The 22,016-nt window shown below is 38.9% G+C and overlaps 1 pseudogene; it reads right to left on the reverse strand.

Moving 5' to 3' along the window:
• Window positions 1-7,394: 7,394 nt before the first annotated feature.
• On the reverse strand, window positions 7,395-8,637 carry LOC110300417 (small ribosomal subunit protein uS2-like; annotated as a pseudogene).
• Between the last annotated feature and the right edge of the window lie 13,379 nt (window positions 8,638-22,016).

The following is a 22,016-nucleotide window of genomic DNA, read 5'->3' on the forward strand; positions in this document are numbered from 1 at the left end:
GACACTCATATTGCACAAGTGACAGAGGAGAACAGAACCATATTTCCGGAGGGTAGTCTTTGGTTTAGGGTAACCAATGATAGTTCCTTGGAACACCCATGCCTTCTGTTACTTAATTACTCCTATGCTGGATTGGAGACGACTGTTAAGACCGATGATGGGTATAAGGCCAATGCCATAGTCTTATACGGCTGGTGGCCTCATGTCCACTCAACAGATGATGATCGTTCCAATCCTCCTAGACAACCTCAATTGGTCCCCTTCTGTACAGGTATCTCGACTGAAGGCACCCTTTTCCCTTGGACCGGCTGTCAAGCCCAGAGATCAGGTTGGGCTAAAAGAGGGATTTTTTCATTCTCCCCCCTTGAGGGTTATGGAAACTTTACCACTATGGACCCATGGAGATATGATATCAATCCCTTTGATTTATGGCTGCTTTGTGGTCATAATGGTAGTTGTACTAACCTATGCTTTATGTTGGGATGCTAGTCAATTTCACACAGCGGCGGCGGATCGCAGGCCCTGCTTTGTGCCAGTACCTGTTGATACGCCGGGAACCTTGGCCTTGGCCTTGTTCAGACAAAAAAGGGATTTTGGGATATCGGCCATTATTGTTAGCATTGTCGCTACAGTAGCCGTTTCCGCCTCCCTTACGGCCTCGGCCTTGGCTCTGTCTGGACATGTCCAGACGACTGACACCATTAACACATTGTCAGCCTCGGTGACCACAGCCATGGATAAACAGGCCTCAGCTAATGTCAAGATACAGGGAGGTCTCATGCTGGTTAATCAACGCATAGATCTTGTCCAGGAACAACTAGATGTATTATGGCAAATAGCTCAGCTAGGATGTGAACAAAAGTTTCCGGGATTATGCGTTACTTCCATTCAGTATGAGAAATTTACTAGGGCAGCTAATTTGTCAAAAAGTCTTTCTCAGTATATGTTACAGAATTGGACGGCTGAATTTGAACAGACCCTTCGGGAATTGAGACTTGCCATCATGCAGGTCAACTCCACATGCTTGGACCTGTCCCTGACCAAAGGATTACCCAATTGGATCTCCTCAGCATTTTCCTTCTTTAAAGAATGGGTGGGGGTGGGATTATTTGGAGCTACACTTTGCTGTGGATTAGTGTTGCTTCTCTGGTTGGTCTGTAAGCTTAAGGCCCAAACTAGGAGAGACAAGGTGGTTATTGCCCAGACGCTTGCAGCACTAGAACATGGTGCTTCCCCTGATATATGGTTATTTATGCTTAAGCAATAGGTCGCTGGCCACTCAGCTCTTGCACCCCACTAGGCTAGTCTTCTCATTGCACGGGATAGAGTGAGTGTGCTTCAGCAGAGAGAGTTGCACGGCTAAGCACTGCAGTAGAAGGGCTCCGCGGCATATATGAGCCTATTCTAGGGAGACATGTCATCTTTCAAGAAGGTTGAGTGTCCAAGTGTCCTTCCCCCAGAAAAAACGACATGGGACCAGACCAGGTTTTGTGTACGGCGGCTCCTTTACCTGCACACTGGGGATTTGACCTCTATCTCCACTCTCATTAGAATGGGTGGCCTATTGCTCTTAAATAAAACTAAAGGGGGAGATGTGAGGAGCCGCCCTCACATTCGCCATTACAAGATGGCGCTGACATCCTGTGTTCTAAGTAGTAAACAAATAATCTGCGCATGTGCCGGGGTAGTTTTCCACTCCATGTGCTCTGCCTTCCCCGTGACGACAACTGGACTGATGGGCTGCAGCCAATCAGGGAGCGACACGTCCGAGGCAGAGGAAAACTCTCCATAAAAGGGATGGGGTTTTGCCATTCGCTCTCTGCCTCCTGAAGAAGTAAGCAATAAAGCTTTTGTCGCAGAAGATTCCGGTTTTCCTGAGCGTGTTCTTGCCGGCGGGGACAAAAGCTCGGGATAGAGTGGCTGTTGGATCTCTTAAACTTCTTCTTGCTGTCTAGGGGAGTCATCAATTTCAGAGTGTAGCTAACTTTCACCATCAGAGTCCACTTGATAGTTGTTTGCATCAGCCTCCTCCATGGACAGCAGCTGGTAATCCTGTAAAAGGAACTGGGATTGCATGGGTCTTATATATAGAAGAATGTCTTGTGTTGCTGATAGAAGTGATTGGTCTATGATCCTAACATATGGGCAGTCCCCATATTCGTCTGACTATTTTTTACAATCATCTTTCATTTGGTCAGAGAGAAAGTAAACAAAGATATCAGAATATTTAGATGGAACAATAGATATAGGGATGACAGCAATTTGGATTGGTTCCTGGCTATGGAGCAGTTTGCTGACCCTGTTTGGAAAGACTCATTGTTATCAGTGGGGGTTTCTTGAACCTCAAATCTCCAGATTTAAGGGCTACCCTGGTGGAAATGAACAGCAGGGTAGGATGAGAAGACCATGTCTAATCCAGTGGGGTCAAGCACAGCTGCTGGAGTGGAGTCTCATTTTTCTGGGATTGGGGACAAGGTGGGTGTCTCGATGTCTGCTGAAGCTTAAGAGAGCAGTGTCCTGTTGGGGGTGATGTGTAGGAAGAAGAGCCATTTTGAGGTGAAGGAATGAAAGGTTTGAGGTGAGACAGGTGGACCCAATAAGAAAGGCCCTCGAGTTTAGCAGCTGTAGGAGTCATAAGAATTACCTTGAAAGGGCCCTGCCATTTAGGAGAGAGAGGTGTAAGGTGATGATCTGGAGGGGATAGAAGAACTTGGTCTCCAGTGCTGACAGGCAGTAGACAGGAGACTGTATTTGGCCTTGATAGATGGTGATCAGCAAAGTTTCATAGCAGAGCTGGCAAAGTAATGGGGTAAGTAGATGATCAGGGAGGGGAAAGACCAGGAGTTAGGACTGGATGTCCATACATGAGTTCGAAAGGTGAGATAAAGAGAGGTTGCTTCTGGAGAGCTCATAGCCTTAAAAAGAGCCAGAGGTGGGAGTTATACCCAATTGAGTGACATTCCTGTGACAGTTTGATAAGAGTAGTTTTTAGGGAGTGGTTAGTTCTTTCTACCTTTCCTGATGATTGGGGGTGGTAGGGAGTATGATAATGTCAGGGGGTATCTTCAGCTTTAGATAGTTTGAGAAATTTGGGAAGTGGATTTGTCTGACTGGAGGGAGGCAGGGACACCAATTCAGGGGATGATTTCTTGGAGGAGGAGATCAGAAATTGTCTGAGCCCTTTTGTGAGTTGTGGGGAATGCCTCCACCCACCCTGAGGAGGTGTCCACCAAGACGAGGAGGTATTTCATACATTTTACGATGGGCATGTAGGTAAAGTCAAGTTGCCAGTTGGTTTCAGGAAGAGGACCTCTAGTTTAATGGGTAGCAAAAGGGTTGCTATGATACCTGGAATTGGAGTCTGACATCTGACAGATTTTACAAGAGGCAGTGATAGACTTTAAGAAACTTAAGACCTTAGGAGTAGGCTGTAGGTGGGCTTTAACAAAATAAGACAAGGCTTGACTGTTCAGAGGAAAGAGCTGTTGAAGATAGGACAGAGTTTGACGAGTGTCAAGGAGTGAGTGTGGGGATGCGGTTTGTAGTGAAAGAATGTCCTGAGGAGGGTGAGATGAGTCTAGGCCCCTAAGGGACACAGCTCTAGCTGCCTCTTCAGCTTGGTTGTTTTCCTTGGAGACAATAGAGTCATCTGTTTGGTGATATCTGCAGTGGACAATTTCAATAGCTGTGGGAAGATGGGAGGCCTTTATCATGGTCATAATTTGGTTTGCATTAGTTATTGATCCTCCTTTTGTCATAAGTGCTCCTTCCAGAGAGCATTATGGAACAGGAGGATGTGGAAAGCATAATTAGAATCTCTATAGATGTTTAGGGATTGTCCTTGTAACTGGTAAAAGGCAAGAGTGAGAGCTATTAGTTGAGCTTGTTGATTAGGGGTACGGGGAGGAAGAGCCTGTGCCTCAACTATCCCTGTGTCTGACACTATAGTGTACCCAGCCCTCTGTCTCCTTCGTGTAGAAAGGAGTGGAAACCAGGTATAGATGGCCTGAGGCAATGTGTCCTCCTGTATGTGTGAAGGATGAGGTCCTCTAAAGTTTCAGTGCAGGAATGAGATAGGAAGTGGTTAGTATTTGGTCAAAGAAGAAGATTAGAAATATTAAGAGGCAGGCATGATTGGAAGGTGTGTGGAGTCTTCTACCAGTATGTGATATTAACACTTAACACCCACCATGTTCCTGTGAATTATTTTAAGTTTCATCAGTGTCATCAATACTCGTATCACCAATACTTATATCACTTGAAAATGAAGGGACACTCCCAAAGAGGTAAGGACTTTCTACCAGTTCTTCCATCTTTCATTGCTGTACTGGTCATGTTTCTCTCTCTCTGGCAGCTGCACACATGTAAGCATACACATGTATACACACAAACACAACACACACACATACACACACACACATACACACACACATATTACTTATGTTTTGTGCCTTTATTTTATTTAGCATAATGTTTTACAAATTCCTTTACACTGTAACACATTTCAAGATTTTATTGCATTTTTATGAATGGTGGTCTTTTTGTCCTTAGAAATATTAAGAGGCAGGCATGATTGGAAGGTGTGTGGAGTCTTCTACCAGTATGTGATATTAACACTTAACACCCACCATGTTCCTGTGAATTATTTTAAGTTTCATCAGTGTCATCAATACTCTTATCACCAATACTTATATCACTTGAAAATGAAGGGCAGAGGGAAGGTGAAAGGTGAGCATGTGGAAGTAAAAAGGTGAGCATGAAAACCAAGGAAGTCTTTCAGCTGAGATGGTAATGCAGTGTGCAGAGTGTGTGAGCAGGGGCATTGGTAGAAGATATAGTTTGGAATAGTTGTCATGGCAAAGAGGCTGCCTTCCATAACTGTAAGTTCAGAATGGCATCTTTGAGAAAGTCTTCTCCTCAAGGATAGATGTGATGGAATTTCAAGAATTATTTTAAGATTATTACAATGTGAAATAAAATATATGACTATAACCACAATTATATTTATATTTTCAGGTCATTTATAGACAGTTGGATATTCCCCCATTTTAGGGCTATAATTTTTAAATCCAAGTTACACAGTAGGCACAAATTTTGATTAACCAATTTTCTTACAAAATTTCTTACAAAATAAAAAGCCAACAAGAATGGAACTTATTTACAATATTATTTGATGGATCACATATGATTTTTAGAAGTGTTTCTTATATCCAGTTTGAAACTATGAGTCTGTTTCAGGTCAAATTCAGTGTGGTATTTCATGGTACTAAAAAAGAAAATGAACTTTAAAAAAATTAGTTGCTGTTAATGGTACCCAAAGTCTCAGCACTTGGGGATATTACATACAATCTGAAACATAAATTTAACTGATGTGTTTTACAGCTAAACATTAACATTGACATGGACACTGAGATGCTAGCATTTCACAAGCCTAAATTTGTAATTGAAACTCAGAGTATTTAAAACAGGTGGAGACCATATATAGACCCACTAGCAAATAGTTTAGGCACTAGCAAATAGCTAAGTAGATTTTATTAGCCAATAAAAAAAAGTCACTCCAAATGAAGTCCTGTAGTTATGGATATATAAGGCATGGATACAGTGTTTCCTGTTTTCATATTAATTGCTATCACAGTTGCACTGTTTCTCAGAGATCATTTTTGTCTAGTACTAACAGTCTCATGCAGATAGATTTTGAAACAGGGATGTGAGGACACATGACAAAACCTTTCCACTCAACAGTGTATCCATATGCACTTTAAAATTGGGTTAAACGCAAACTTTTCATGTGTATAGTAAAAACAGCTTCCTTAAAAGAAGTATATCATGGAATGAAACACAACTGTGTGGAGTTTGTTTTCTTCATAGAGAACTCATCATCCTATGGGAGGGACACATGACAGAGATATCAAGCTGGGCAATGAACAAATTATAGTAAGTGTGGCTGAGAAAATTGCACAGAACATCAGTCTAGGCTGTGATGATTTCCAAAGTGTCCATGATTATACAATCTTAAATACTTTGACTTTTATTGTGATGGTTTTCTGTATCTGGTGATGTCAGAGCACAGTCACACATTCAATAAACTCAATGTTTGGGGTCCTTTGTAAAATTAGACTAAAAGATATCAGAATACATTATATTCACAGAAGAACTTTGCAAAGACTATGAAAAAGTATATTAAAACTATGTTAAAATTAAGATGGATCAAAGATTATAGAAATTCCATTAGAGAGTGAATAGAAACATGAGCTCTCAGAGGTAAATGAGTGAAGTAACACTGAGAAGAGTGAAAGAATTATTCGAGTCACTTCACTAAAACTTCTCTCAGTATCTGCTTCCAGAGTTCTCCACCACATAGAATTATCTTCACATATGAGATTCTACAAATCTGCATGCAAGACAACATGTAAGCTACCCATTTCTAAAGGTGTTGCTGAGGAAATGCCTTGTGTATCTATAAATAATGGAAGCATACTGCTTTTTAAAATAAGAACCGTAAAACATAAGCAGTGACTCTACATTCAAACTAATACCCTCCATTGCATGCTGCAGCTCTCTGCAGACAAAGTACAGGGACATGTTGTCCACAACTGAACCTCTATCTCAGAACATATCAGTGAGGGCCATATTTCAGGAGAGATAGACATTATTTCACTCATTCTTATCATCTATTCTATATTGCTCTTTACAACCACATGTTTATTTAGTCTTTTATTTCTCCTTTCTTTAGCAAACACTAACAACACTACCTCTGTGCCCTGTGGAATTCTACTTGGGAGTCAGTAATTTGATTACATATTTAGTATCTTCAACCTTTTCTTAATATTCCTTATATTCCAATTGTGTGATAGAAAATTAGCCTGCTCTGAAGATTACAGTGTTTTTTTTTTTCAATTTAAGATTAAGGCTCTCATTATTTCCTAATATGAGGAAGTAGATATAGTCTTGCCTTTGTAATCTCTAAAGTTATATGTAACTCTTTCTTTTTCTACCCAATGAAACTATTTTCCTGAGCTCATGACCAGCCCCTATTCTTTCGCCATTTCAGTCAACTCATTACAACCACAGACTTTCAAATATTCTCCTTTATATAGTGATTATATTTCCTTGCAACTCATAGGATTCCTTTTATACTCTCTCTGCACATGACTCAGCCTGGGAAGTGACCATAACAAAAAGGCTTTTACCCAATAGCATTCACATCTAATAACTTCCTAGACTAAAAGTATCCTCTTATTCTATGACACCTACCCCCTTCCACTGTTATAGCCTAGACTACCTCATGTCTAAATTAACAGTCAAAACATTCTTTCCTTTTTTTTTTTCAGCTTTTAGAAACTTTTTTTTTCCTTCTACTTTTTTCCTCTTTGCTCAGGTGTCTGTAGTGCAGCTCAGGACCTCTCAGTGGTGGCTTCGACACACTCAGTGTCCTGCACTTTGGGAGCTGCTGATCAGTCCTCAGTGGCTGGGTGCACACTCCAGTCTTCTGTGGGGAACTGCTGGATGGGCACAGAGGGTACCTGCAACCCTCAGGCCACCTCAGGCTGAGCAGCAGTGAACTCAGGAGCTGGTGCAGTCCATTCACCCTGGAATTCCTTTTTGGTCACAACCTTCTCAGCAGCAGCCTGCTCCCCCTTCTCAATCTCTTCTGGATCTCCGTAAAAGTAAAGATCAGGCATAACCTCCCATGGGTGCTAAACAGGAGATAGTATCTCACATGCTGAGTACTTCCCTGGCCAGCACCCACCACATCAGACCCACTGAGTGAGCTCCTTTGTTGTTACATGGGATGGCAATGTCCACATAGCACATGGGAGAATCTGTGTTACACAGAGCAATGGTGGGCAGGTTTGTGGGACGCCTGACTCGCCAGCAAGAAAGACACCACAATAGGATCCTTCTGCACACGTTTATTGGGCTGCGCATTGACTGTGTAGGTGAAAGACTCTGAGCCCTGGGCCTCTCACTCTTTTATACTATCAGTTCCCATCCATGCACAGCAGGCCACATCACCTCACCAGATACGCAGCTTCAGCTAATCAGGGCAGCAGGGGCATATCTCCACCAAAATGGCTTCGCCAGTAACCTGGTACACCTGCACAGCTCTCATGATGTTTGTGGTTTATATGAGGAAGTCAGGTGCAAGTCATACGACTTAGCTGCAGTCCCTGGCGCCTTCTTGGGACTGATGCCACACCTGCTCCCCACACAGGTTGACATAAGAGGCCTCTGTGAGGGGCTGGTGGTCAGCCCTGGGATCGGTCACCACTAGTAGCTGTGGCTCCCTGAAGGCTGCTTGGATCTGGTTAGTGAAGGTCCCAGGTGAGAAGCAGTCAGCAATTGGAGTGGTTCCTGTGGCAGCAGCAAACTTCAGCACAACTCACTGGCCAATGTTCCTGGAGATTACATTGACATCAACAAGGTTCTCAATGGCAACAATACCTCCAGCTGCGAGCAACAGCTTCTCCCAGGTCCTCTTCAGATTTATGATGTAGATACACCATCACATTTCCTTTAGTAGATGTACTGCTCCATCTGAAAGTCAAAGTTGGCGCCACCTAAGTGGGTTCCTACAACAAGAAATTTGAGGACCTCTTCCTCCTTCATCTGCACGACATCAAGGGCTCCGGACATTGTGTAAGTTTCCCTTTAAGTTACAATGGAAATCAAGAACAAAGCCATAAGGACTCGTTCCCAGATAGCACAGAAAAAAGCACAATTTAACTTTCTAGCCCTTCATTTCAATAGTTATTTTTAATATTTATTTATTGATATTTTTGGAAAATTTTAATAGTGAGTACTATAAAGGCATCATTTTTATCCCACACTTTCTCCCTCCAGTGCATCCCATGGCCTCCCAACTCTGTCTCAACTTTATGATCTCTCATTCTTTAATTATTTTTACACATAAATTGTTGCGAAAGATGATGCTTCAATATCATAGGCAACTTCCCTCTTTACTCTTCTGATGTCTATTTGTAACACATCCTAAATGTGTTCCTTTCTTCTCACCTGGATAATCTACTATTTTTGTGCAGCATTTGTAATTTTTCCTTATATCTTTGATTTTTATATTTCATTTGAACCTACTCATCAAACCCTCAGCCCTCCTTATATGAGCCTACACAGCTGGACATTCTGTAGTCACATTTAGATCCATCATTCAAAACTTGAAACTCAATCATTTGGCTTTGCCTTTGCTATTATTATTAGAGGAAGTCTTGTTATATAGAACAAGATGCTTTCCAACATGCTAGGTAGTATGGATAGATTTCATAAATCAGTTCTTCTGATTCAGCTGCTTTCAACATTTTCCAAAAGCATCTATTGTACACTTTTAGCAAAACAAAAACAAAAACAAAAACAAAAAAACCCAAAAAACAGAAAGAAAGAATGAAAGAAAGAAAGATAGAAAAAAGAAAAGAAAAAAAAGAAAAAGAAACGGAAAAGGAAAAGGAAAAAGAAAAAGAAAAAGAAAAAGAAAAAGAAAAAGAAAAAGAAAAAGAAAAAGAAAAAGAACATCAGTCTTCAGTCTTTCCACCCAGGTTTATTTGGTTGTTATTGATAAACATAATCCTTCAGCTAGTGATGCTTTCAACTGTCCCTCACTAGTTAAGCAAGTCACCATCATTCACATTTATCTTTGACCCAATTAAAGAATGCATGGCCTATTCCCTTTATAAGATTCCTTTCAGATACACACATGAAAGAGGAGTCATCAGATGCGTCTGAACAAATGTAACACATTCTAACCATAATTTGAAACTGAAGTAATATCCTAGAAAAATGCCTTTCATTGACTCAAATGTGAGTTTCAAAGAAGGAAATAGAGTTCTATGTCTTCAATTATTGAACAGAAGTCCATACTGAACTTTTAGAAGGTAGTAGTAGAAAGGAAATAGGTGGTCAGGTTTGGTAGGGCAATAGGAATACAACAGATAGGCCCTAGCAATTGTTTAAATGCCACCAACTCAAGGCATATCCATATTCAGTCATTTCAATATGTTGATTGTCTGAATTGTCTGAATGTGCTTTCTCATGATATATGAGATAACTTAATGACTAGATTCTCTATTAACTCTCAGTTCTGTGGTTATCTTAGAGACCCATCCATTGAACTGATGTTTCAGGAAACTCACGAAGGTAGAAAGCTTTTACCCAAATGTTACTCTAAATACTTCACTGTTGATAATCATCAGTGCTACTCTTACGACACAGGGGGAGTGCTCAGGCTGTTCCTTATCTATCCACTCACTATCAGAGGGAGGCAGGACCCTAATCTCTAAATCATCTAATGGAAAACCAGTCAACTAAAAGTCCCTGTGAATAATGTCAAAAGTAATAGCCAGATAAATGAGAAGTTAAGAATTATTGACAAAGCAGGAAATCTAGGAAAACCTCATCTTTCTTATTATCAGAAATCTTCATGCAAGTTTATGTTGTACCAGGACAACAGATTGCATGAAGATCCAAAGCTTTGACAAAGAAAACCCCATATAATAGAAAGAATCACAGTGTCAAGGGCTAATGGCAGTGAAACTAATAACAATTAGAGCCATGGCTGTTTGTGAAAGGTCACAGAAGGTTAATCTATAAAAGTCAGTGCAAAATATCACTTAGAACATCAAAATGATTTATTATGATTGTCTGCTTGTCTTAACTACTATGTTTAGAGTAATAGTCCTTAAAGATAACAGTTTTCCTCTTACCCTACATGTGTGTCAGTTGTAAAAGTGACATATTTTGTAACTATAAGATACTTTTAACTTTAACATTATATTATACCTGCTGAATGCATGCTACCATCCTCAAATGTGCTCTCTTGCTGAATCATGTACATGCTTTCCAACCACTCCTTTATCCTGCACTAGTCTGTACAGAACTATCATGAGCTTGACAAAAGCATTTCTGTGTCTGGTGATTTGATAAACTATTTATATTAGGTCTTTACTCATTGTGCTCAAATATCTCACAAATAGTAATTTAAGGCAAAGAGGGTTTCTTATGTCACTTTGACTCAATACATCTTATTTTGATAGGAAAGACATGTCAGAATACATGGAAAACAGCTGGTCACTTTGCATGCACACATAGAAAGAAGAAGTAAATAAGAAGTTAGCTGGGTTATTAAAACTTATACTAGCAATCCTTCCAGTGTCTTCGGAATGGCTCTGCTTCCTAAAGGTTTTCCAACCTTACAGAATAGCACCACCAGCTGAGGCCCACCTGTTCAAATACATGAATCAATGGAAGGAGTTTTGTATTCAAGCCATAGCATTGTCTCATAACACAACAGAATGTTTCAATCCAATTTATGACCAAAGTATTTTACAATCTGATGTTGGTATTGTGTGACAAGATACAGGTGACCAGAATGAATCTGCAAGGTATAAGAATATAATGTTTCATCTTTTGAGAAACTTCAGCTAACATGAGAGTGTCCCTTAAGAGCATCATATACACAGTTGCTCCATGGGTGGTGGTCTTATGATACTCTGGTGAAGCATGATTCTTGACACTGTCTCATACATGTCTTCCAACTAAATTGCACAGATATGGTCCTATGGTCCTAATATCTTCCATGTGAAGGGAGATGCTATTTATTAGTGTATTGGGGACTTTTATATTATATGCAATAGCATCTGGAAGCTTTATTTTTCCCTACACAAGACACATGCAATATAGGTGTGAAAATCCAGAAGGGTGAATTAAATTCCAAACTCTGTCACCTCATTAAAGACTTTGAAAGGTATGCTTGATTTAAAGAAACAATGAAAAATTAGTACATGAACTCTAATACATGTATACATGATCTTACTGTTATGAGGGACATTCATATACAATTACTTCTAATTCAAAAATACTTCAATCAGAACGTATATTAGACAAGAAAAAAATGTTAGGTTAAGATGAAATGTGTTAGATTATCCCTACTAAATATTATATGAAGTGTGATATGTTGTTTGGAGCCTTAAATTTAAAAAAAAAATGACTTCACAAATTTTTAAAGTTACAATGTCTGATTTAAAATGCATGTTTCTCAACTAGCATGTGTCTCAACACATTACCTGCAAGCTATACTAGGGTTGAAAATATGAACAAATTAATGAAGCTCTCATCTTAATAGAGATTATGCTGTGACAAGAGCATGATTGAATCAAAACAACTGAAGCTCTGCCCTTTGAGAATTATGTTCTCTACTTGATCTGAGAAAATAACTGAAGACAGTGTGGTGACACTTCCCATTGCTCTACTCAGGAAGTACTTGTCTTGAGTGAATACAGAGGTCATTTGGTACCCTGTCTATGTAACTTTTATTTGTTTTATATGTAATGGCTCTCCCATTACAGATACTTCCTGCCCAATCATCTGTTTGTAAGTGAACTATTCAACCAGCTAAAGAACAGGGATTTCACATAATTCTGGCTAAAGGAAATCTCTTAACTTTCCTCTCTGCAGGACTTTCCTAAGGGAATTTTGAGAGTAATTTTATTGATATGAGTTATTTCCTTGAAGTGTAAGTTGTAAAAACCAGCTCTCATAGAAGAACTGTAGTGTAAAACTCTAGGACCCATAACACAGCTGGATCATTGTGACTTTCTCATAACTGAACTCCCAGCACAGGATGGAAGGAGGCTGAATGCACAACATCTAAAACTTCCATGCACTTTCTGAATGATTTTAATGAGCTGACACGTATAAAGATATCCATTTGATTAGTTTTCTGGATTGCAAAAGTAAAGCTTGCTTATCTTTGGAAGCTTAGAAATAACAGAAAAGGCTTCATGAATAGAGAATGGAAATCATTAGCATTAGTATTTACACATTGGCTTTCAATATGACAATGTGCTGTGCATATTACTGCATAACTTGGCATTTTTAAGACAACCATGTACTTTAGATTTTTTTTTATTCAGGTTACTCAGACTCAAGGTGATTTCTACAACTTCCTAATAATACATATTAATGGAATCAATATTTATTTAAACAACATTTTACTGTACTTTTAAGATATTAGAATTTTATTTAAGATGAAGAAGTAAATTCATTACATGATTCTATGGTTTAGAAAACTCCTGGGTATTGCTTTAACACAAATTCTTAGAAGTAAAATTGGTGGTTCACTGGAAATAGACATGATTTGTTCTGTTTATAATTAGACCTCAGTACCACTCCAGGGGGAACTGTGACATTTAGACCCACAGTATCAGCTACCACTTATAGTGATATATATTTTGTTCAGGAAGATCCCAATCCATTTAACAAAAAATAATCATTTATGTATACATGTAAACCAAACAAGCTAACTGCTGTAACCAAAATCACAGCTACTTTATACACAGAAAGCTCACTTGTTGCTAATATAATTTATGTGGGAGGGCCACAAATTCAGTTAGGGACTGTGAGTTCTATCCGTCTTTTTTTCTTGTAATGCTTCCTACTAGGAATCTTCCAGAGCCACTGCTCAATATCCTGCATCTGCTCAGTGAGTATAGGAATTGTTTTGGATAGGGTTCTCTATAGGAGTAGTCAATGCAATGATACTTACAGATTTGCCTAATAAAATGAGGTGCTGGGGAATCCAACAGTGGCTATGTATAAGGTACTGAAGCAGAGAGTCAGGTCCCTATTTTAGAAAGCAAAACATTTTAGCAAAGCCAACACATCCGTGAGAGCATAGAAACTTTTCTCTATTGATTTCTCATTGAAAGATGAAGAAGCTGGAGTTTCAATCAGCAAGTAACACAATCAATAATTCACACATGGGATGACATCTTTCTTTTATCCAGACCTTCAACCCTTTTGCCAATGTCACTTATGTTTGGGCAGAACTCTTCTCCCTAAACTCACTGTCCTATAGCTTAATCCTCTCTGAGAAAAGCTCTAATGATACACATTGTGTTTTACTGGTAAGAGTTATCTCTTAAACCCATCAAGTTGACTACCAAACAAATAATCTCAGGAATAAAGAGGGACTGACAAATAGAGTGTATGTCTGGTCAAGGAAAGAGAATGTCACCACATTTACTTAGTGTTCCACTGGATAGAACATGGACTCAGAGACAAACCCAGCTTCAGGGGCTTTGCATATAGTTTAGATGTGTGCTTCAGAAGAAATTACAACAGACTTACTGAATACCAAACCACATATGCAACCAAAATTACCGTATTCTGATTGGAGAGTTTTTATCTTCTGTCCAAAGAATCCAGTCCATTTAAACTCACAAGCATCGCTCGTTCATGCAAACCACTCTAAGATACTGTTTCATAACCTTCCTGTGTGCATTTTTTTCTCCTTTCCTCCTCTCAGAATCAAGAGGAAGATTTCTATCTACTCCATTTCCCCCCTTATCCAATTTGAAAGCAGTTTCTTTTTTCAATTTCAGTAATGGCTGTTATTCATATACACAGGACTCTAAGATTGCTTAGAATGGTTTTCAAAATTATCCATACCTCTACCAACACACTTGTAGCATAAGACAGAATTCTTTCACTTTATCTTTATATCACTCCCTTTTTCATCTCTCTTCAAGAGATCTTATAAATTCTTCTTTTTTCTTTTCCCCTACTTCTATTTAAATATTTTAATGAAAACATGCAGAAGTAATCAGGATTTCTATGAAATAATAATCTTAATTCTAAAGAAATATTACATTAAATCTCATGATCATATTCTTAGATATTTTCATATTATAAATTCAAAGACTAATACTTAAATAGATCATCTTGAATGATTTGTTCTAGATAATCTGTTACACATTAATGGCATTTAAAAAAATTACATAAAATTAGGTTTTAGATTAAATGGAAGCAGATCTCCTACAATTCAATTATTTGCGCTCAAGCTATAGATTCTATTTACCATTCTGTTGTACCTGGTCTACGGTGGTTTGAATAAGATTGACCCCACACCCCTTCACTCATATATTTGAATACTTGACTCTTAGTTGGTGGGATTGTTTGGGAAGAACTAGAAGGTGTGGCATTGTTAGAGGAGGTGTGTCACTGTATGTAGGTTGCAGTTTCAAAAGTCCATGTCATTTAACAGTTCACTCTCTCCAACTTCTATTTGTGGAGAAGGATGTAACATCTCAGATACTTCAACAGTATCATTTCTGCCTGCCTGTGGCCATGCTGTCTGTTGTGAGGGCCATGTATTCAACTCTTTGAAATTGTGATCTCCAAATTAAATGCTTTCTTTTATAAGTTGTCTTGGTCATGGTGTCTTAGCACAGCAAGAGAAAAGTAACAATAATGTGGTATTACAGATGAAGACTCTTAGGCAACTCTGACTCTTCTCCCACTATAGGAATTTATTCTTTTTCTTATTCATATAGCTTCTCAGTGATGGCACTACTGATCACTGATTGGCTAAATCCTATCATGGAGGCCATTCTGCATATTGTAGGATATTCACCAGTGCTATTTGTAACCTACTAGATTACAGAAGCAACACAACAGATTGTGATAATTAAAACCTTCTCTGTATGTTGCAGAACGTCTCAGTAGGTCAATGTGCTTTCAGCCACTGACCTACGAAATTATAAATTTCATTTTTATAAGAAGAAAAGATATCCCATTGTAAGAAATTTTATTAATAGTTTTCTAATAATGTCATTTTTAAGGACTTATTCTAAGTCCTTAAGTTTATCAAATCTCTAAAATTATTTCTCCTCTAATAGACAGGAATTTATGATGATTCTGAACCTCTAACTGAAGCCTTTACAAAGAGATTCTCAAATGTTCATCTCTTTCCTCCAACATCATCCTAAATGCAAAAATGAAAAATCTCAATTTTAAGATTCAGCCCATTTTGTCCACTTTTAGGACCTGTAAAACAGAATTGCCACTTGAGGCAGATTCTACACTAGTAGAACTCATAAAGAGAGACAATGAACAGGATGAAGTGTGAGTAGCTAGAGGAAGTGCCACACAAATGACACAAAGTATCAGCTAGTTTAGAGGAAGAATTCTTCCAAGAGATTTTTTTTTAATAGTGTGGTTGCTATAGTTGATAACAACACAGTGCATGCTTGAAAATCACTGAGAGTAGATTCTAAGTAAGATAACCACAAATAACAAGTGCATGAGGTAATGTGTATGTTAAATAGCTTGATTTGGCCACTTTAAATGAACACATAGACCAAAACATCACAACGTGAACCATAATTATAAACACATTTTACTTGTCACCTAGAAGTAAAAGAAAAGAAAATTCTCTGAGTTAAAACTAAACTTCTGTAGATCTTTTATTCAGCTCAAAGATTACTCCAAACCCAACAGCCTATGCCATGGCAGCCACTTGTCCCAGGAAGCACTGATTGCTTCAGAACCCATGGAGTACAAGGAGGTTATATATAGTTACCCTTTCTCACTGTGCCTTAGTTAGGGTTTTACTGCTGTGAACAGACACCATGACCAAGGCAAGTCTTATAAAAAACAACATTTAATTGGGGCTGGCTTACAGGTTCAGAGGTTCAGTCTATTATCATCAAGGTGGGAGCATGGCAGTATCCAGGCAGGCATGGCGCAGGAGGAGCTGAGAGTTCTATGTCTTCATCCAAAGGCTGCTAGTGGAAGACTGACTTCCAGGCAACTAGGGTGAGGATCTTATGCCTATACAAACAGTGACATACCCATTCCAACCAGGTCACACCTATTCCAACAAGGCCACACCTCCAGATGGTGCCACTCCCTGGTCCGAGGATATACAAACCATCACACACTGTAATATTTAGAAATAGAATATACCTTAGGAAAGGTCTTGAATTAAACGTTTGAGGAAGACTTTGGAAAAGGCTAGAAAAATTTTCTTATCACTGATTATCAAATGATACCAAACACAATGAGATGAATCAAAATTAGTTTGCAATTAATGCAAATTAGATTTTTCAGCACATACTCTTTTGACCTGTGGTGCATTGAAATAAAATCCATTTTAACGGTGTGAAAGCAATGCAATGCTTGTTTGCAGGACCTATGTCTTAAGTTATGAGATTTGGGTTTTCATAGAATACTGATAGAAAGAGCTTCTGACACTGGGAAGCTGGCATTAGTCACAGATTCCCAGGTTTCTTCGAAAGGAACACTTAGGGAAAGAATCCATCTTTTACAGGATGCTAAATGAGCAAGCTAGACAAATAAAAAAATCATTTCAACTTAATCAAATTTGAATTTATGATGAATTTAAAAAGACATAGCCCATTCTAAATCAATATGTAATATATGGATATAAAATAAATATTCCATTGCAAAAATAGAATAAGACCTTAGATAGAAAACAAATTAATATGTATCTTTTTAATATAAACCAAATGTAACATAATAAAAAACCTATTTTTCTTTTTTATTAATTATTTTATTTATTTACATTTGAAATGTTAGTCACCCTCCATGAGCCAACAACTCCATCCCTCCTCCCCTTTGCCTCTAAGAGAGTACTCCCCATCTACCCACCTACTCCCAACTTACTTCTCTAGCATTCTGGGGTATCTAGCCTCCATATGACCAAATGCATCCCCTTCCACTGAAGCTAGACAAGGAAATCATCTGCTACATATGTATTAGGGGCCATGAAACAGCCCATGCTCTTTGGTTGATGGCTTAGTTCCTGGGAGCTCTGAGGGATCCAATATAGCGTTGCTCTTCCTATGGAGTTGCAATCCCCTTCAACTCCTTCAGTCCTTCCCCTAACTCTTTCTAGGGGTCCTAGGACTCAGTCCAAAGATTGATTGTAAGTATCTATAAGTGTCTCACTCAGGTGCTGGTAGATCCTCTCAGAAGACAGCAATGCCCGACTCCTGTCTACAGGCCCATCTTGGCATCAGTAATAGTGTCAGGGTTTGGTGTCTGTGCATGGAATGGATCACAAGTTGGGGTGGTCTCTTGATTGCCAGTTCCATTTTTGTCCCTGTATTTCCTTGAAACAAGAAAAATTCTGGGTGAACACTTTCGAGATGGGTGGGTAGCAACATCCCTCAACTGGTGACCATGTCTATCTACTGGAAGTTGTCTCTTCCGATTCCATTTCTCCACTGTTGGGCATTCCATCTCCATTGGGTCCTGGGAGCCTCTCACATTTCTGGTGTCTAGAACTTTCTAGGGGTTCTCTGTTTCCCCCACCCCACGTGCTGCACATTTCTATTCATTCTCCTGGCCCTCCAGGATTCTCTCCTGTCTCCCCCATACCTGATCCTGACCTCTTGCCCCACCTCACACCCGCTCCCCTCTCCCACCCAGATCACTCCACCCCTTGCCTCCTGTGATTATTTTGTTCCTCCTTCTAAGTGGGGTTGAAGTATTCACACTTGGCCCTTCCTTCTGGTTAAGCTTTAGGGTCGGTGAGTTGTATCATGGGTATTCTAAACTTTTTGGCTAATATCTACTTTACAGTGAGTACATTCCATGTATGTCCTTTGGGTCTGGGTTACCTCACTCAGGATGATATTTTCTAGTTCCATTCATTTGCCTGCAAAATTATGGGGCAATCACCATTCTTGACCTTAAGCTTCACTACAGAGCCATAGTGATAAAAACTGTATGAAAGTGGTACAGCGACAGACAGGTTGATCAATAGATTAGAACTGAAAACCCAGAAATAAACCCACACATATGGACACTTGATCTTTGACAAAGAAACTAAAACCATACAGTGGCAAAAAGAAAGCATCTTCAACAAATGGTGCAAGACTAACTGATGGTCTGCATGTATAAAAATGCGAATTGATCCACATTTATCACGTTGTACAAAGCTCAAGTCCAAGCAGATCAAGGACTTCCCCATAAAACCAGACACACTGAATCTAATAGAAGAGAAAGTGGGAAATTGCCTGGTACCCGTTGGCACAGAGGAAATTTTCCTTAACAGATCACCAAAGGCTCAGGCTCTAAGATCAGCAATTGACAAATGGGACCTCACAACACTGAAAAACTTCTATAAGGCAAAGGACAGAATCAATTAGACAAAATGGCAACCTACACATTGGGGAAGGATCTTCACTATCCCTACATCTGATAATATCCAAAATATACAAAGATCTCAAAAAGCTAGAGTCTATAAAACTAAATAACTCAGTTAAAAACTGGACTACAGAGGTAAACAGAATTCTCAACAGAAGAATCTCAAATGGCGAAGAAGCACTTAAAGAAATGTTCAATATGTGTACGCATCAGAGAAATGTAAATCAAAATGAACGTGAGATTCCACCTTACACCAATCAGAAAGTGTGGTTCATTTACACAATGGAATACAACTCAGCTATTAAAAATATAATTGTTAAGAAATAGGAGAGGGATAAAGACTGGACTGTAAAATAGATTTAAGAATAAAAAAAAACCACCATTCTAAAACAAACAAACAAAAAGATGATTTTATTAGGTAATAGATTAAATATACTAAAATCAGTGCTAAATGAAAGCAGAAAGGTTTCATTTTTTCAGAGATAAGTTTAGGGACACAGGATTAAGATTGTCATTTATCAGGAACAGAAGCAAATAGAGTCTAACTTATTGTCATTTGACCTATTCTCATCAAGAAACTGTTACAAATAATTGAAGCAAAACATAAGGACAAACACTTGGTACATTCGTTTCACTTCTAATCTGGCCAACCTTAAAGGTATTTTTTAAGTCAAGGAAAAGAACCAAATGACATCTAAGTCACAAACATTGCATATCCCTGCACTTTGATCAATTCTTGTCACAGAGAGTTAAATTAAAAAAGACAATGTACAATCAAACTGAGTTTCAACTTCTTACAAATAATTTAGTGGACAGGGATATCTTCAAATGATGCATAAATAAGATAGGGAGTAAAATAACTTGCACAAAGAGTAAAAAAGAACAGAATGTACAAACAACACAAGAGCACTGTTATAGCATCTGGGTACTTCTCCTGCATAGACAGAATCTGACTTCAGAGCTAGATTGTTAGGACTGACATACAAAGAATAAGCCTGAAACAAAGGTACCTCATTAACCATTCAGGCAACTCTTTCCTCTGCTAATCAGTTTCCCTCGATAGGTAATAGGTCTCAACGGCAGAAATACAGGAACCAACTGGAGAACTTTCTTTTAAATGTAATTATTTTATGTGTAGGTGTAAGTGCCTGTATATATGTATATGCACCACAGGCACATGCACATTCACACACACACACACACACACACACACACACACACACACACACACACACTATCCATAATGTCCAGAAGATGTTTTTATCTAAAACTAGAGTCACAGGTCATTAAGAGCCATCTGATATGGGTGCTAGGAATAAACCCAGGTCCTCTGTAGGAGCAGCAAGTGCTCCGTTTAACTGCTAAGGCATTCCTCCAGGCCTCAAGATGGGGATCTTAATATAAATTTCTTGAGGCTCCTCGAGATGCTGCAAGAGCAGATCTAACATTGTGAAAATTATCCTTAAGTTTCTAGAATAAGCAGTGACTATGTCTTTGGAAATCACTGTTGGAGTTGCAGTGCCTCAAAGTCTAGGAATATCTTAGCTAGACTATGAGGAATAAGAAATTGATCCCCTCCTGTCTATGCTGGGTTTTATTGTCAGCTAAACATAATCTAGAGTCACCTAGGAAGAAAGAAGCTCAATTGCAGAATTGCCTAATTCAGACTGGCCTATGTCTGTGTCTGAGAGATTGCCTTGATATATTTGGGAGCCCAACCCACTGTGGTTGGCAACATTCCTAGAGCAGTAGGGCTGGGCTATTATAAGAAAGTTAACTGAACATGTTAATGACCGAGCTAATAAGCAGCATTCTTAGATGCTTTCTCGTTCAGTTCTTGCTTGAGCTCCTGACTTGTCTACCTTCAGTGATATCCTGTGACCTGTAACTGGAAGCAGAAATAAACCATTTCTTTACCCAAGCTGCTTTTGTTCAGTGTTTTAGCTTAGCAACAGAATGAAACTTGAATGTCCCTCTGATGTTTTTGTTAGGTTTGACACAGATACGTACAAGTAGATATCACACATTTTTTAGAACAATGATTCTATGCCTAATGTCATAATGAGAAATTAAAAATATAACTGTAAAACTATCTATATATTATCTCCTTACAACAGTGGTTCTCGCTGGGCGGTGATGGTGCACGCCTTTAATCCCAGCACTTGGGAGGCAAAGGCAGTCAGATTTCTGAGTTCGAGGCCAGCATGGTCTACAAAGTGAGTTCCAGGACAGCCAGGGCTACACAGAGAAACCCTGTCTCAAAAAAAAAAAAAAAAAAAAAAAAAACCAACCAAACAAACAAACAAAACAACAACAACAACAAAAAACAAAACAAAACAACAAAAAAACAAACAGTGGTTCTCAGCCTTTCTAATGCTGTAACCCTTTCATACACTTCCTCATACAACAAACAATCATAAAATTATTTTCCTCACTGGTACTTCATAACTGTAATTTCATTACTGTTATGAATCATAATGTAAATATCTGTTTTCTGATGGCCTTGGCAACCCCTGTAAAAGGACCCTTCTACCTCAGAGGGACTGCAATGCACAGATTAAGAATCACAGTCTTGTAGGGGAAAAGTGAAAGCAGAGACATAAAGTCTACAGCACCACTCATTCTTTAGCAGCCATATGAAGTTCAAAAGCTAGAGTTAGGGAAGAGGCAAATCACTAACGGAGAACCCAGAAGCCTTTCTTCTCCAGAGAGATGTCTCTGTTTGCTTCTTTCAGCTATTTGTACAAGTTCCAAATTAAAGCCACATAAACACAAATGTCAAGTTCTGTAAGGTCTCAGCCAAGTTAATGAGCCTAAGTTCATCCCATAAATGACTGCATCTACTCTGCACATTACCTGGGAACAAAAATCATGCCTATTTATTATCAAGTCCATATGAGTAATGAATGGAAGCAGCGATCCACCGTCCTGACCAATGAGCAGTATGTGATATAGAATTAGGTCAGACAAAACTCAGTTTTGATTCCTGTGCTTTGCAGCCCCCAATAGACTGCCATTGTAAAATATTTTAGAGATTTATATGGCTATTAATC

This window comes from Mus caroli, unplaced genomic scaffold, assembly GCF_978045245.1.
Source record: "Mus caroli unplaced genomic scaffold, Mus_caroli_1 scaffold_10, whole genome shotgun sequence".
NCBI lineage: Eukaryota > Metazoa > Chordata > Mammalia > Rodentia > Muridae > Mus > Mus caroli.